The 17,083-nt window shown below is 40.1% G+C and overlaps 1 long non-coding RNA gene across 1 annotated transcript in view; it reads left to right on the top strand.

The window, feature by feature from the left end:
* The first annotated feature begins 7,503 nt into the window (after positions 1-7,503).
* The window catches only part of LOC119231180 (uncharacterized), a 102,553-nt gene continuing 92,973 nt past the window's right edge, over positions 7,504-17,083 (top strand). The window contains exon 1 of the long non-coding RNA XR_008549655.1: positions 7,504-7,592. This is a non-coding gene — a long non-coding RNA (uncharacterized LOC119231180). The remainder of the gene's footprint in view (positions 7,593-17,083) is intronic.

The following is a 17,083-nucleotide window of genomic DNA, read 5'->3' on the forward strand; positions in this document are numbered from 1 at the left end:
GAAGCCTTCTGCCCTTTTCAAGCAGTCTTAAGAAATTTCCTGTTCTATGGGGTGTTAGTGACTTTTTTTTTCCTGGTCACTAGGTGGCGCCAGAGATCTCTCCTATTGTCCTTGGGGGGCTGTTTTTCGTCCACCCCACCCCGTGGGACAGGGAACAGAGCGGGAATGGTAGGGTACACCTCAACAGCTTTGGGGTGCTGTGTCTGCCTTGTGCCCCACCGTCGTGGAGAACCCACGCCCCGAATTTTCGTGCCCCGGGTCTCAGTTCAAAGCCCTCAGTTCCAGGACGCGGGCTGTAGCCCAGTTCAGTGGCGCAGAAATGGCGCCTTTTGCACCGCTCCCGTGCCCGGGTGCCTGGTTCCTGCTCACTCAGGGAGGGACCTTCACCTCAGTGAGGACCTCCGCGCGTCTCCCCGCAAGCCTACGTTGTCTCCCCGCAAGCCTAGGTCGCAGGCGCCGGGACCTGGGCAGCCGCTATTCCGGTCTGCACTTGCTTTTCAAGCTCCCCGAGCGCGCCACGTTTCCGCGCAAGCTTACCGGCAGCCCGGGCTGTGTGCGCGTCTCCCGGGGTCTTTGTTCTTCTCTAATGGCGCCCGGAGCCGTTCGCTCGCCGCGGCGAATCCTGCAGGGTTCGCCTCAGCTCCCGTTCACGGGGTGTGGTGGCTGTAATAGTTCCTTTCCACTCACGGTCCCGCTTGCTGCGTCGTTTGTTCTTGTTGGTTGTTTTGGTTTGTTGTTTTTCTCCCTCTCTGCTGGTCGGAGAGTGCCGCCTCTGTGGGCGGGAGAGGGGAGCAGGGTTCTGCGCTTCCCTCCCTTCTAGTCCTCTTTTATGGCCACTTTCTTCTTCGGGTAGTTTGCTGGAGTCCTTTAAAGGTTTTGATTTCTTCCTCTTATTATTTTTTAAAGATTTATTTATTTATTTATGCAAGCACTGGGTACAGTCAGAAGCACGGGAGGGTGAGAGAATTCACCAGAGCCAGAGTGGGGAACAGAACAGGCAGACTGATGAAGAAATACACTGCTGAGGGGAGCAGCGGGAATGGCAGGAGAGGTCTGTGCACCATGTGGGGACCCTCTCTGGTGGCCAGGAATCGAACCAGTACTGCAGAGGCTGCGGGCAGCTTTGCAGCCCGGTGCTCAACCACTGCACCACCAGGGGAGGCCCTGATTTCTTATTATTTTTTTTTAAATTTTTAAAAAAGATTTATTTTATTTATACAACAGCCGGGGTACAGGCCAGATGTGTGGGAGGGTGAGAGGATTCACCAGAGATAGAACAGGAAACAGAACAGGCAGACTGACGAAATACATTGCTGAGGGGAGCAGCGGGTGAGACAGGAGAGGTCTCCTCACCATGTGGGTTGCCCCAAGGCAGGCGGGGATCCAACAGGCACTGCAGAGGCTGCAGACAGCTTCACAGCACTGTGCTCAACCACCTGCGCCACCAGGGAGGCCCTATTTCGCAATTTATCACTTGGGCAGAAAGATGTTCGGGAGCATTCCACCTTGTTCATATTATAATTATTCCTTGCAACTATTTTCTACTCAAATGAGGTTTAAACAACATGCACCCAAGGATGGTGTAAAGCAAAATCTAAGTCTCAAAAAAAAAAAAAAAAACAACTTTTTGACTTACCGACTTAATGGGGTCAGACATGTCTTAGTGTCTCTCCTTTTCCTTCACTCTCTTTTTCTTCTTTTGTTCACCCTTGCTTTTAGTTAGCTTGTCAATGATTTAAATAAACCTATTTTTCTTTAAAAAGCAGTTACAGTCAATTTCTGGGCTTCAAACACCGTGGCAATCACTGGCTTGTGAAGGTTTTCTATGCCAGAGTCACTGGTTTTCTTAGTCAAAATGTTTGATTCTACACATCTAGAAGGAATTGGCATTTCTGTTAGCCACACAGAATCAACTTGGGAACTGTACAAATTGAGGGTCTTTATTCATGAATTCAGTCCTGGGAAAATAGCTTCAAGGACTAGCCAGTCAATTGTGGGTCATGCAGGACAGCGAGCTGCCTTTCATTGTGTTAGGGGTCCTCATGCCTGCTTCACCCAGCTTCTTCACCCTCCCCTAAATTGTAAATAGGATTATGCACACCAATTCCAAAGAGCATGGACTGGAAGAGAGGAGAGAAGGGAAGCAGAGGAATAACAGAGGGATTTTCAAATACAAGCTAACATTCCCTTTCTTTAACTTGTTAGTGCCTATTCAGATGCTGTCTATATTGTTCTCTTTTATACTATACAAAATAAGAATTTCATAGGTACTTTATAAATTTTTCTAAGCAGAAAGACTGGGAGTTAAAAGCCTATTAAATATTATGCTCTCCTTATCTTATCCCACATTTAAAATGTTAAGTCATCTAAGAATTTGAAAAATTTATATTGGAAAGGTCACCTCATGGTGCCCCTTAATTAGCTTCTGTTCCTAGGATTCCTAGGATTTTTAAAAAAGATTTATTTATTTATTTATGCATAGAAGAACTGGGGTGTAGGCCAGAGGTATATGTGTGGGGGTGTGTGTGTGTGAGAGGATTCACCAGAGACAGTGGGGAACAGAACAGGCAGATTGACTGAAATACACTGCTGAGGGGAGCAGCGGGTGAGACAGGAGAGGTCTGCTGTGCCATGTGGGTTAGTTCCCTGGCCGGGGATCCAAGTCGGGCCACAGCAGTGATAGCATGATAGTGCTGAGACTTAACACCTGTGCCACCAGGGAGGCCCCCATATTCATAGGATTCTATTGGAGGTTCTTCAAACGCCATCCCAAGAGGCAAAGAGCAGTCAAGAGTTGGTGTCTGGGCTCATTACTCCCTTTCAAAAGCATTTGATTCTGTTTTACCTATTAAGATTATATATGAAGAATTGTTAAAAAGACAGGAAGGAGGTCAGAATACATAATTTTTGTAAGATATCAAATGAAATTAGGCTGATAATATAGCTTTAAAGAAGAATGAGGATAAATGTGTGAAAGATCTGGAGAGACAGGTTTTAGTTTGCTCCAAGTAGGGGTGCTGTGCAATGCAATTTGCTTGCGGCAATCCAAGTTTATAACTGTACGCCTGATGTCCCAGGGTAATTAAAAACAGCACCTCTTTTCATTCTCTAATTGTACAAGTTTGGGCAATAAATTGTAAGGTCACCCTAGTTATAGGGAGTACTTTTCTAACAACTATGACTAGGATTACAAAGACTTGTTTCTGAAGCTGAAGCAAGAAATGAGATAAATGAGGAGCACCAGTTAGGCCACTTTCTTGATCAGCTGTTTTCAAACTTTCTTTTAAGGAGGAATTTTTTTCTGGCTCTTTAACTCTTTCAATTTCTCTCTATGCTGAGAGATAACTCTGCTGAGTTGCATCTTTCTCCTTGGAGTCTCTGGAAATAAAAATCATATTTCAAATGTGGTCTCTTCAGGGTGTATTGAAGAGACTTCCAAAATTATAAAAGGTTTGAATTAGAAGGAAATAAAAGATTATCAGGGTCATCCCAGTAGAAATATGAATATGGCAAACTATTGCTGGGTGCTTACATAAGAATTATTAGGGAAGTTTGCATTATATACAGATTTCTAGGTCTGTGCTTAGATATTCCTGTTAGGCTGGTAAGGAATGAAATCTGAGAAGCAGAATTTAAAAAAAAATTTTTTAAGATTTATTTTATTTATTTATGCATACAAGAGCTGGGGTGTAGGCCAGAGGTGGGTGTGTGTGTGTGTGAGAGGATTCACCAGACAGAGTGGGGAGCAGAACAGGCAGATCTACTGAAATACACTGCCGAGAGGAGCAGTGGGCAAGACAGGAGAGGTCTGTTATTGTGCCTTTGTGGGTTATCTCTCTGGCTGGGGATTGAACTCGTGCTACAGATAGCTTCAATGTGCTGAGTCTTAACCACTTCCACCATCAGGGAGGCCCTGAGAAGCAGAATTTTAACCATATCTCCAGTACGCTATTGTTTGGGGAATCTCTTGAGAGCCCATGACTTCCAATGCTGGGAGATATATAATTATTTTAGTTATTTTAAATGCTACTTTTTTTTATATCAAATAAATATCACTGTCTCCTTCACATTTAATATTTAAGCTTATAGGTGTTACTGTGAATTATGTGTTTAAAAGTTACCCAATTCTTTTATTTAACTTGTTCTAAGTTTTTTTTTTTTTTTAAGATTTTATTTATTTATTTATTTATACAAGCACTGGGTACAGTCAGAAGCGTGGGAGGTGAGAGAATTAACCAGAGCCAGAGCGGGTTGCAGAACAGACAGAAGGATGGATGTACACTGCTGAGGGGAGCAGCGGGTGGCAGGAGAGGTCTGCGCACCATGTGGGACTCTCGCTGGCTGCCAGGGATCGAACCGGCACTGCAGAGGCTGCGGGCAGCCCAGAGCTCAACCGCTGTGCCACTAGGGGAGGCCCAAAAGTTACCCAATTCTTAATACCTATTTGTCTTTGTTTCTTTTTTTTCCCTCAACAAAGACAAGTAGCACTAAGAATTCAGACTTTATTATGTATATGTCTGATACCTTGTGTTACTTTATAATTGGGTCCTTATACTTGAATGAAAATTTAATATGTCATTTAATTTGACAGAAAAGGTCATTTAAACCAAATGTCACAAAGCCTACGTCATGGCCAGTGGTGTTCTGATAAATGTTAAATAAGCAGCTCTCTCTTAGGACAGAAGGGAAGTGGGAGGAGGGAGAAAAGAAAAACCTGATTTGTAAAGTTTATCAATTTCTGTAGTAGTGTAGGTGTTTTTACTCTTTCTACCAACCAGACTTTCCCAGTGTAGAATTGGGAAGGACACATGCAATTGACTTTTGTTGAGCTAGTGCAAGGTAGCAGATCCCTGGGCTAACTGAAAATTTAGTTCTCATGACTCTTAGTGTTCATTTTATTACTCTGCAAGTAAAGCTGGCTCGTAAAGATGCTCCAGTAGCACATTATTAATGTAATTAGGGGCATCTTGTTTTGCATATGAATTCCAGAACCATATACATATAAAACTATTCATGTGTGAATTCCTGGGAATTTGTCTCTTATCCCCATATCACCCAGTTCCAACTTTATAGTTGTCATTTTTGACTCTCCAGAAAGTTTCTATGGACCTTGCTTCCTCCTTAGTCTGACTCTTGGTTACTATTTATCTTTAGGGTAACCCCTTGCCAGTTCTCCACTTTGATGAGAGTCAGCCCACTTAACTGATTTTAAGGTTTTTTTCAGATCTGATTTCTCCACGATCACGTGTTCTCTTTGATGTGTATCATCAATATAGACAGTTAATTTTTATCAATTGTCCTTAATACAGTGCTTTCCAAAGTCAATTCTAAAAGACAATAGTTTGAATATATATGTTGAGTCAAGAAAAAAGGGTTGGTTTCATTGTCTAATATGAATGAGAAATGTGGCTATGCTATAGCTACCCCACCACCCACACCCTAGAGAATCACAGTTCATATTCACAAATTGATGATTCTGAGCAATCTTGCAGTGAGAAATATATATATATATATATATATGTGATACACACACACATACATACATACACACATACAAACACTGTGGTCTGACTTAGCTTTTTCTAGAATTTATCTGAGCATGAACCTTCCATCATTGATTCTGAGAAATACTGAATATCCTACAGCAGCATCTACCCCATAGCATTCAAAACCCACATTCCATATTGAATTACTCTTTAATTTTCCATACCTGAATGATGCCCTCCCAACCGCCTTGCTCCATTTAACTTGCAGACCTAGAAAGATTGAGCTATTCTGAGATCAGTGATTGGCCCAGTTCTTAGACTTCAGTGGCCAGCTTTGTCTCTCTTCCAAAGTCCCTTTTACTTTTCTCCCCTTGGATGTCTGACCCTGCATGACAGAATGGTAGTTTTAATATAAGAAACCATTTTCATGTGGTATAAATACCAGACAATATTTCTGTTTGTTTTTACACATGCATACTTGACTAGAATGGGAGTCAGGGAATAGGGAGTGTTAGTGAGGATAAGAAAGTATGGATAGAAAGAAAATGATAGAGGCCATGATGTCAAGCAGAGGAACTGGGCCTCCACCTGTGGCACAGGCGGTTGAGTGCAGCGCTGTGAAGCTGTCCGCAGCCTCTGCAGTGTGGGTTCCATCGCGGCTGGCTGGCGAGAATCCCACATGGTGCGGCAGACCTCTCCTGTCTCATCCACTGCTCCACTCAGCGGTGTATTTCGGTCATTCTGCCTGTTCTTTTCCATGCTCTGTCTCTGGTGAATCCTCTTACCCTCCCGCTTCTGACCTGTATCCCGGTTCTTGTATGTATGAATAAATAAATCTTTTTTTTTAAAAAAAGCAAAGGAACTTAAATGTGAACATGTTAAGAAACAGGAAATGGAATAACTGCCCTCTTTTTTCTGTTCTTGAACAGCTCTTCCAAGGGAAAGGAATAGTGCCTTTATCAAAACAGCTCATTTATAATGCATTTCTTTCTTTTCCTTTCCTTAGATCATAATATGCTTTAAATCTGAACAGCAATGCCCAATGTGACCCAGGTGACTTCTATAAACCTCATTCTGCTATTATTGTCTTGCATTGGTAAACCCTTGATTGCTTTACCTCTTTCTCCTGTGGTGCCCCTTTGCTGAATTCATTGCAACTCAGCTTCAGTTCCCAAGGCAATAGTCATGATTTCCTTGTTGAGCAGGGTGATGTCCTTGGAGAATCAAAGCACCCAAACGGAACAATAGGGTTACTAGTGTTTTCTTCGTATCCCCAATGGAATTTATCATTGCTTTGAATTTCTCTTTGATGAAATTTCTTGTCTTAAGGGGATTTCTGCTCAGCAATTGATTAAATCTATATCTGCAGGGGACAGAAATGCTTTTCCACCTATGATTGCTCTGTAGATATTTACCTGTCCTCACTGCCAATGAGAATAACCTAGGAATCCTTTAATGCTGCCTTCTTCCCTGCTTCACTGACCTGGTACCTGCCTTAAAGAAAAGCTTCTTAAGGTGAATGCCCTACAAGCTGCCTCCTCTAACTGCCTGCCCACTGAGAATTGCCAAATACTTCCCCTACAGCCCCACACGGCAGACCTTTTATTCTAATTCCCTAAGCTACTTCAGTCAAATCTCATTCCTCTCTGTGTTTACCAGTTCTTGCCCTGTAGTAGGGTCACAGTGGTTTTTCCTTTTTATAGAAATTCCTGAGAAATTCTTCTTCCACTCAAACCTGATAGCACACTGATTGTTCACAAGAGGCCACTTAATGCAAAGAGTAAAAGATGAATCCTTCTTAATCTTTTTTGTTCCTTAGAATTAGCTGTTTCTAAGAATGCCCAGTGGAACTTACCACTAGACCATGGTTGGAGTTTTTACTTGATTTATAACAAACTGTTGAATTCAGTACTCCCCAGTAACTAGCTGCGCCACATACACAGGTGTACTTAGTACTACACAGGTGTTTTGTGTAGGTTTTGATCATTCACAGGTTTTCCTTGCCTTCCTTTTTATCTCCTGTCCTACAATATATTAGGGCTGGCTGTCCTACCCACAAGGCATCTGCAGACACCAAGGTGGCTCAGTCGGAAAGGATTCTTCCAGGTAAGAGCTCAATTTATCCTGTATCTGCTGCTTCTTATGCATCACCCTGATTCTTTAATCTCTGGTTATGTTATTTAGTGTTCACTGTTTCTTTTGGTCTCCGTGGGGTTTTTTTTTGTCCATTTGGATGCTTCTCTGGCTTATGAGCTGTTTTCTATCACAAGTTTTTTGCTGGCATTCTCTGATTTTGACACTTCTTAGAATTTCAGATGATTAGTGCTTATATCGGTCTCAACCCAAATGACACCCTGCCAGCTGGGCTGAGCTGCTTAACCTAGAAATGGTGGGATTTGAAATTTTGAAATTTTATGTGGAACCCAGCGCCTTTATTTCTTCACTTATTGCCAGCACAGGGGGTGGGTTATGCCATCAAATGCTCATGGTAATACAGTTCAGGCCTACGTGTGTCTCTCATGGCCCAGCTAGTAAAGTTGGCGTTACTGAGGCTTCATTTGTACAAATACTCTGGGATGAAACCTCCACCCTCCCAACCCCATACCGCTTATTAACCTTGCTGCCAGAGAAGTTAAAGTAGAACTTTAACAGAGTATGAGAAATTCCTCTACAAATTCAGTTCTACGTGCAAACCCAAAGTTTTCGGGTCCATGAATACTACAAGTAACCCTTATGTTTTGTTTGTTGGGGGTGGTTGTTTGAGCGGTACATGATTCCCCTTTCATAGTCTAGGACCATCTCTTAATGGCGTTGTTAGTTTTTTAACTTGTGATGAGGGACATGGTTCCTAGGCTCAAATGGAAATGAGGTGAGCCAGGCACTTACCTAGTTGAAGGGGTAGAAGTCTGGCTTTTCTTTTGTGAACATTTGTTACTTTGCTTAGCTGTACTTCTGCTTCACATCTTTAATTCTTCATTTTAAGATAGGGCCATCTGCTGTCATGCTGTATTCTTTTTGACTTGAAGGATTTTTATAGGCACCTTTAGTGACTGGATTATAAATAATCACCTGTTTGCCGTGGGGTGTATGTAAATCTGGAGTTCCTCTTTTGATGTATGGATGCTGGGCAGTGGGGAGGACACATCTGACTTTAAGTGATAACCTTTGTGCTGTGATAGCTGATGCACTGGGGTCCATCTGGAGACATTTAAATTGCTAATTGGCAGATGCTGTATATCACATGATGGAACCGAGGAGGAGATGTGAATGTAAGGAGAACCCTCCCTTTAGTAGCACCAATATTCCTCTGCTGACTTCTCTATTAAATTAAGGCTCTTTAAACTAGAGGGAAGGGAGAGAAGTGAGAGAAGCTAAACTGGAAGAAGACTAGAAAATATATATTTTTCAGTCAGTTTCTGTTTATATAATTATAGCTATCTACGCAATTGTAAGAAACAGATATCCTTTGTGAACTTTGCCATTATCCCTAATGGGTAGCATTTTGCAGAATTAGAGTATAGTAGCATGATTAGGTATTGACTTTGATATAATCCATCCATCAATATTTAGATTTCCCCAGTTTTGCTTGCAGTCATTTGTGTCAGTGTCTCTGGGTGTATTAATTGCTACACAATTTCATTTGTGTATCCACTGTCATAGTCAAAATACTGAACAATTCCAGCACTGTATATATCTCTATGCTTGCCTTTGCTAGCCACACTGGCTTCCTCCTATCCCCACTGCCTGCCTCCTTCAATCCCAAACCTTTGGCGACTTCTACTCGGTCTTCCATCTCTAAGATTTTACTTCATAATGTGATACAAATGAAATCATACAGTATGTAACCTTTGGATTTGGCTTTTTCCTACTGTATAATTCCTTTGAGATTGATACAAGATTTGTGTGATTCCTTTATATGACTGAGAAGTATTCCATGGTGTGTATGTACCGCAGGTTATTTAACCATTCATCTCTTGAAGGACATCTAGCTGGTGCCTGCATTTGACTATCACAAGTAAAGCTTCTATGAATATTCATGTGCAGATTTTGTTATATGAATATAAATTTGCATTTCTTTGGAACAAATGTTCAGAAGTGCCTTTGTTGGATCATATAATAGTTGTATGCTAAGTTTATAAGAAACTGCCAAACCTTTTCCTAGAATGACGGTATAATTGTACATTTTTATTTTACCCTTGTTGACATTTGGTATTGTCAGTGTTTTTCATTTTAGCCATTCAGGTGGGTGTGTAGTTATACCTCGTTGTGGTTTTCATTTGCACATGGCCAATAATACTGAATGTCTTCATGTGTTTATGTGCTTATTTGCTATTTCTTTATCTTCAAGTGAAATGTTTTTTGAAAATTTGTAAAAATTGGTTTATAACGCTGTATATGATTCAAAAATATAAGATCCCACCTCTTCAGGTATATGTTGCCATTCCATACATACCCCAAGGTACCCATGGTCTTACTCTGCAGTCCATTGGAGTCCCACCCATACTTTCCTCTCCACCGTTCCCCTCCTCAGGTCACCTCAGTTTTACAGATTTCTAGGGTTTTTTTTGTTTGTTTGTTTTTGGTGTGGTGTTGTCTGACTCATTTGTTTCTCTTTGTTCCACTGTTTGTCTTTCTTCTGGCTTATTTCATTATAGCATAAACCCTTTCAGTTTCTTCCATGTTGTTGCAAATGACAAGAGTTCACCCTTTTTATTGCTGAGTAGTATTTGAGTGGCAGGGTATGTATCCTGTAGTGTAGACTTTTCTTTTCTTCTTTGAGTTGATGCCTAGGAGTGACATTGTTGGATCATATGACAATTCTATATTAAATATTTTGAGGAACCTCCATATTTTCCATAGAGCTTGAACTAGTCTACATTCCCACCAACCATGTATGAGGGTTCCTTTTTCCCCCACATTTTTGCTAATACTTGTGAGAATGACCCATATATAAAGGACCAAAAATAACAAGTGTTTGATTTGCATTTCCCTGAAGATAAGTAAGGACAAACACTTTTCATGTGTCTGTTGGATATCTACATGTCTTCTTTGAAGAAGTTTCAATTTATTCTGTCCCTTTTTGATTTGTTTTTTTGTTTTTCTTTTTGTTGAGTTGTATGTGTTCTTTGTAGATCTTGGATATTAGTCCCTTATCAGATGTATGATCTGCAAAAGTTTTCTGCCATTCAGTAGGATGTCTTTTTGTTTTAATGATAGTTTCTTTTGCCGTGCAGAAGCTTTTTAGTTTAATAGTCCCATTTGTTTATATTCTCTTGTCTCCCTTGCCATAGAAGTTGAATTCCCAGATATATCACTGAGGCCAATATTGTGCAGTGTTTTTCTGTTCCTTCTATACATTGTATGACTTTAAGACTATATTTAAGTCAGTAAAGTAGACTGGTGAGGCTATCTCACTAGAGATAATCTAGTAAACTAGACTCTAGTTTAATTATTTTCATATGGCTGTCCAGTTTTCCCAACATCATTTGTTGGACAGAATGTCCTGTCTCCAATGGTTATTTTTGTCTCCTTTGTCATAGATTGGCTGTCCATTTTTTTATGTGTGGGTTTATTTCTGGGCTTTCAATTCTATCCCATTAGTCTATACGTCTACTTTTATTCCAATAACATGTACTTTTCATTACTATTTGCAGTATAAGTCTGAAGTCTTGGATTGTGATACCACTCTTCTATTTCTTTGAAGAATGACATTGAATCTGTATATTGCTTCTGATAAGATGGCCTTTTTCACCTTTATCTAATTGAATTGTGCTTTTACTGTTGTGATTTTAAGTTTATTTTCCTTTTTAAATTTTAATTGTTAAAATAACATTGATTTACAACACTGTTTTTGGGGTGTAATTTCACATCTCCTTAAATCTATTACCGCATAATGCCCATCATCAAAGCACCAATAACTTTCCACCATAGTCCATTGGGTTTCCTCAATGGACCCTATTCCCTTTTGCTCCCCATCCCTACCCTCCCCCTCTGATAACCTAATTTCTACAATCAGATTTCTGTGCTTTATTTTGTCTATTCCTTTGTCTTCTGACTTTTTTGCTTAGCATAATAATCCCTCCTGTTTTATCCATGTTGAACAGGGAAGATTTCATATTTTTTATACTAAGTAGTATCTGTGTGTGTACATATACACATAGAAAAAATATACATACCACATCTTAATCCACCCTCTGTCACTGGGCACTTGTTTGTCTCTCTTAGCTATAGTGAATAGTACTGCAATGAACATAGTACATGAATCCCTTTGTTTTAGTGTTTTTGCTTTCTTTGGATAGATACCTCAGAGTGTAATTCTTGGGTCACATGAAATGGATGGATCATAATGGTAGTTCTACATTTAATATTTTGAGGAAGTTCTATTATGTTTTCCATAGGGGCTGGTTCTGTCCAAATTACCAACAGTGTAAGAAGTTTCCTTTTTTTTCTGTAAACTTGTCAATGCTTGTTTCTGAACTTTTTGATATGAGACATTCTCACATGTGGAATATGGTATCATTGTGGTTTTGATTGGTATTTCCCTGATGATTAGTGATGGGTATTTTTTTTTTCATGAGAAATTGACCATCTGTATGTCTTTTTTCCCTTAAGTGTCTAGATCCGCCCATTTTTTTGACTGGGTTGTTTTCTTGCTGAGTTGTAGGAGTTCTTTGTAAATCTTGGATATTAACTCTTTGTTGGATATATGATGTGAAAATATTCTCACCCATTTAATGGGGCATCTCCATTTAAATGAGTTGCTGTGCAGAAGCTTTTTTATTTGACATAGTCCCATTTTTTTAGATTTGTTTTTGTTTCCCTTGCTGTTGAGTATTCATATACATCACTGAGGTAATTGTCTAGGACTGTTTTGCTCTTTTTTTCTTCAGTGTATTTTATGACTTTAGATCTTACATTGAAGCACTTAATCCATTTTGGCATTTTGTGTGTGGTGTAAGGTAGTGGTCTACTCACTGCTAAGCTTTGGAAGTTCTTTACGTATTTTAGATACCAGTCTTTTTGTCACATGTTTGGTTTACAAATGCCTTCTCCCACTCTAATATTTTATTGCATGTACTTCATGTGGGTTTTCACAGAACAAAAGTTCATTATTTTGAGGTTCAACTGATCAATTTTTTCTTTTATAGATCATAATTTTAGTGTCGAGTCTTGGAACTCTTACATCCCAAAGATTTACCCTGTATTTTAAATTTCATGCTTTTATATTTTATACTTAATTTTGTGATCTGTTTTGAGTAAATTTTTATATAAACTCTGAAGTTTAGTTTGAAATTTATCTTACTCTGGATGTCCAATTTCAGCATTATTGTTTGAAGTATATAAAATGTATTAAATTTGCATCAGGAGAATGTCATCCTATAATCTAGGTTTGCAATGCTGCTCTCTAGCATTCATGTTCATTGTGAGGTTTTTAAAAATCTAAGATACTGTACAGGAAGGTTCTGATTTACTCTAACACTCTGTAGAGAAACTTCCTCTACGAGTTTCCAAGTGACTTGAAGTTCAGGCCAGGTGTGGCATGGTAACCATTCAATGTAGGACATTATCCTTTCATCATAATGATGGAGTAGATGAGGTGAATCCCTAGTTCTAATTCTGAAATTTCAGAAAAGCCTTAAAGTCCACTACTTGGTCAACAGCCCAGGCAAGCAGACCTCATGGCTGTGGAAGCCATGTCATCCTCCAAGAGGTCTCTGTGTAGCTTCCATGTCTCAAAGGGTCTTCTACAATTGCACAGCATGGTTACTTGATCAGTCAATAAAGTGAAAAATTCTCTCCGAGATTCTGCTAATGCGCATGGTTTTCTAGGATGTCAGAAAACCAACTTACCCTAGTTTAAATTAGCTTGGCTCCTCCAATACCTCCAATTTAAAGGTCTTTCCTCTCACTCAGCTGTCATAATAAAGGGTGGCAGGAATGTGTTTTTTCAAGTTTAATGCTAAAAAAATTCAGTAGCCGTCAAACAAAACACACACCATTACTGACCACATTTCAAGAAACACCTTTTCTTGGCAAGGTCTCAATTTAATTGCCCTTTGAAAAATTTCAATCCCACTAAAGTACCATGGTTGCTATGAACTACATTAGAAGTAATAATGGATAGCTCGCAGGTCAGGAATCTAGTCTGGCTTCATTGACCAGGGGACCCTAGGTAAAGCCCCAGACCTCTTTGCACTTCAGTTTCCCTTTCCTCAAAATGGCAATAAGACTTGTCATACCTACTTTAAATTAGGCTCCAATTAGATTATAAATGTGAGAGTTCTCGAGCAACTCATTTTTCCAGATGGAGAAGAGTGCTTATGTGCTCATAATAGCAGGCTTCCCTCACTTCTCAAGAAGCCTGACTACTGCCTTCCTCTTCTAACCCTTCCTCTGTAGCATTATCTAATTTAAAGAAAAAACCCAGATTTTTGATGGAATCTAGGAAAAGAGCTAAACATAAGGGCTAACATCTAAGTGCTCATTAAATCCCAGCTGTTATACTTATTTGTACACTTCTTTATTTCTTGCTACCCTCTACATAACAAATCTTGGTTGAGGGCTGTGGCAGAGAGGACTGCTGTTTACTAGATACCTGTTATCTCCTTTTATAGCACACAGGTCTCCCTGGACAGTGACTACCCAGTCACTGATGATATTTCCAAAAGCCTCTTGAGGTTAGGTGAGGCTGTGTGGCTGGGTTTTTGACAAAGCTGTGTGAATGAAAGTGATATGTGCTACTCAAAGGCCTGGCCCAGGGGCTGTGCTCTTGTCCCTTTCTGGATGCTTGGAATGGTGCTGATTCTCAAGGAGACTCTAGAAGGAATATATAGAAGATAGCTGAGTATCTTATCAGACCCCCTGACTTATCAAATATCCACAGAGTAGGGCTGATCTGCCAACCTGCTGCACTCTTGTGTTTGATAAATAGTGGTAATTTTATTACACATCCTAAGTAAGTTGTGACTCCATTACTCATTTTCCATGTGAATGTGTTGTGAACATGCTGGACTCTAGACGTGTGACATATAATTTTTTCTGATTGGTTCCCTTATGACATGTAAGAATCAAATTATACAACTATAGTGTCTGAAATTCCCTAGTTCAAATAAATCAATCAGAATAACTATAAAATTGTATTTCTTGAAGACTACATTTTTCAAGAGTAGACTTTATTAAGTAAAATGAGAGTAACCTATAGATATTAGCCACAACAACTTTTGAGAGATGTTGGATAGATAGAAGACATTGTTCTCTCCATTAGGAGTTTTAGCTAATCAGATTTTCTTAACATGGCCCACATTTGATGTGGTCACAGAAATATAAACTTATCCATCTTTACTTTTCATTCCCCACTAGGTTTTTCAAATAGAGTACAGCCTCTGGCCCTTTAGAAATCTATCTGAACAAACAAATCCACCACCAAGAAATGTTAAATATCACATGGGCATTTGAGTGATTATTATCATCTCCGCCTCTGATGTTGGAGGGATCTAGTCTTCCATGCCAGCTTAACCCTTGTGCAATCAGTCATGGACTCCATAAAATCTCCCAAAGACTGTTTCCTCAATTGAAAGAAGAGGTAATAATAGTACTCACCTTTTGAGTGAAATACACCAAATGATGCATACAGATTGCATAAACACTAAAATGCAACCCATAAAAAGTCAGCTATTCTGTTCATAAGCACTCGTTGTGCCTCTTTGCTGCCAGTACAATTATGCCACTGGCCATAAAACAAAATGCTTCTAGGAAGACTCCTGCCTGGAAGGTGACCAGTGGTATACAAAATTTGTGTGTGTGTGTATGTGAAAGAGAGAATGAAAATGCAAATGGAAGGCAATGAAACAACATCTTTAAAGTGCTGAAGGACAACCCCCCCCCCAGAATTCTATATCCAAATGAATTTTTAACCTTTATAAACAAAATCCATTTATAAATTACTCTTAATTATTGGCACAGATCCAGTTTTTAGCCTGATAACTAATCTTCCTGTTTGATGAACTTAGCATTTCTTGTACTGCACATCTTCTTAAAATGAAATTTTCTATATTTAGTTAGTCTGAAGGAGTCTTTATTTTGGCTTATTTCCCACTATAGCCACACCACTCTACCTTTTGCAGTAGGAGGAGGTTGAATCACTAGAGTAGGGGTGAAAATTGCCTCAAGGCTTGCTGTTAGGTATTCTACTTCTATCTCATTTCTTTCTCCGTAGAATGTCAGTCTCATGAGAGTAGAATCACTCTCAGCACTTTGCCCAGGACCTTTCCTTGGTAGTCACTAGCTTGGCTGCCTCCTACCTGGATCATCAGTGACCTGGTCCTCTGTTGGCCTATTGGCTGCTTCCCACCCCCCCCCCACCTCTCTGAAGTCTTTATCCTCTCTCTCTGTCATCCACATATATTGCAGCCTTATTGGTGAAAGTTTGAAGTGAAAAAGTTCTATCACATCTACCCTGGTGACAGCAAAGCAGTCAGCTGGAGAAACAACCACATCTGGTGGTAGAAAGGGAAGAGCTGGTGGGTAGGACAGCACATAGATGTCTCATGGCAGAACCACTTCAGGCATGGCCAGGAGGACTGTGGATACCTGGGATTTTCTAGGGATATATAATGCCTCTCAGAAAAAAGAGGAGAATAAGGAAGATAGAAGTGAGGAGTTAAGAACATGGCAGGCAGGGGTGGAGGAGATAGGGAAATGGAGGTGAGGCCAGGGTGTGTGTGTGGTGTGTGTGTGCTCAGTTAATAAATTTTTGGTGAGTTGGGTTGGCTGGGAAAAAAATAACAAAACTTGTAAAAAAAATAAGGAGCTATTTACCAGGCAAAGGGAAGAACACCTGGACTAGCAGATGGGATGTTAGGAAACTAAGATGGAGAGCTGGCCTGCCAACTCTAGGCTATTTAACCTCTCTGAAAACTAGTTAAATCATCTGAAATATGGAAAAAACATAATGATAAATTTTATATGACAACTTGACTAGATCACCAGATACCCAGCTATCAGACAAAGCATTATTTCTTGGTATATCTGTGAGGTGTTTCTTAAATGCTCTCTATCCTGACTGTTTGAGCTGAGAAATGGGTCTTTTGCCCTGTGACTAGGAGTCACACTCTCTGCCCTAAGGGCTTCGGGCTCTCAGGCTCTCGCTGGAACTACATTCTTGTTTCTCCAGCTCTTAGTCCTTTGAATTATATCACTGGCTCTCCTGGGTCTTCAGTGTATAGAGGCAGGTGGTGGAACCTCAGCTTCCATAATTACATGAGCCAGTTCCACATGGCTCATGAATATATGTGAGTGTCTGGATGGTATGTGTGTATATGTGTGTATGTTACATGGAATATATAAGAAAATGAATATACATATACCTGGAGAATCCTGGATATGACAATTAAATGAAATAATGTGTATAGGGTAATGAGTAAATCTGGCTTTTTATGCCACTAGCCTCTGTGACTATCACCGATGGTCTGATAGTGTTAATGCAGAAGGCACGTGGGTGTGGGGCACACGTGCCTGATAGACCTGGATCATGGGTATATTCCATGTGCAAGTGTGTGCACCTGTGCTTAGGAGGAAGTGGGTTAAAAAAGAAAAAC

The sequence above is a fragment of the Talpa occidentalis genome, unplaced genomic scaffold (genome assembly GCF_014898055.3).
Source record: "Talpa occidentalis isolate TD23 unplaced genomic scaffold, MPIMG_talOcc4v2.1 talOcc4.7, whole genome shotgun sequence".
Taxonomy (NCBI): domain Eukaryota; kingdom Metazoa; phylum Chordata; class Mammalia; order Eulipotyphla; family Talpidae; genus Talpa; species Talpa occidentalis.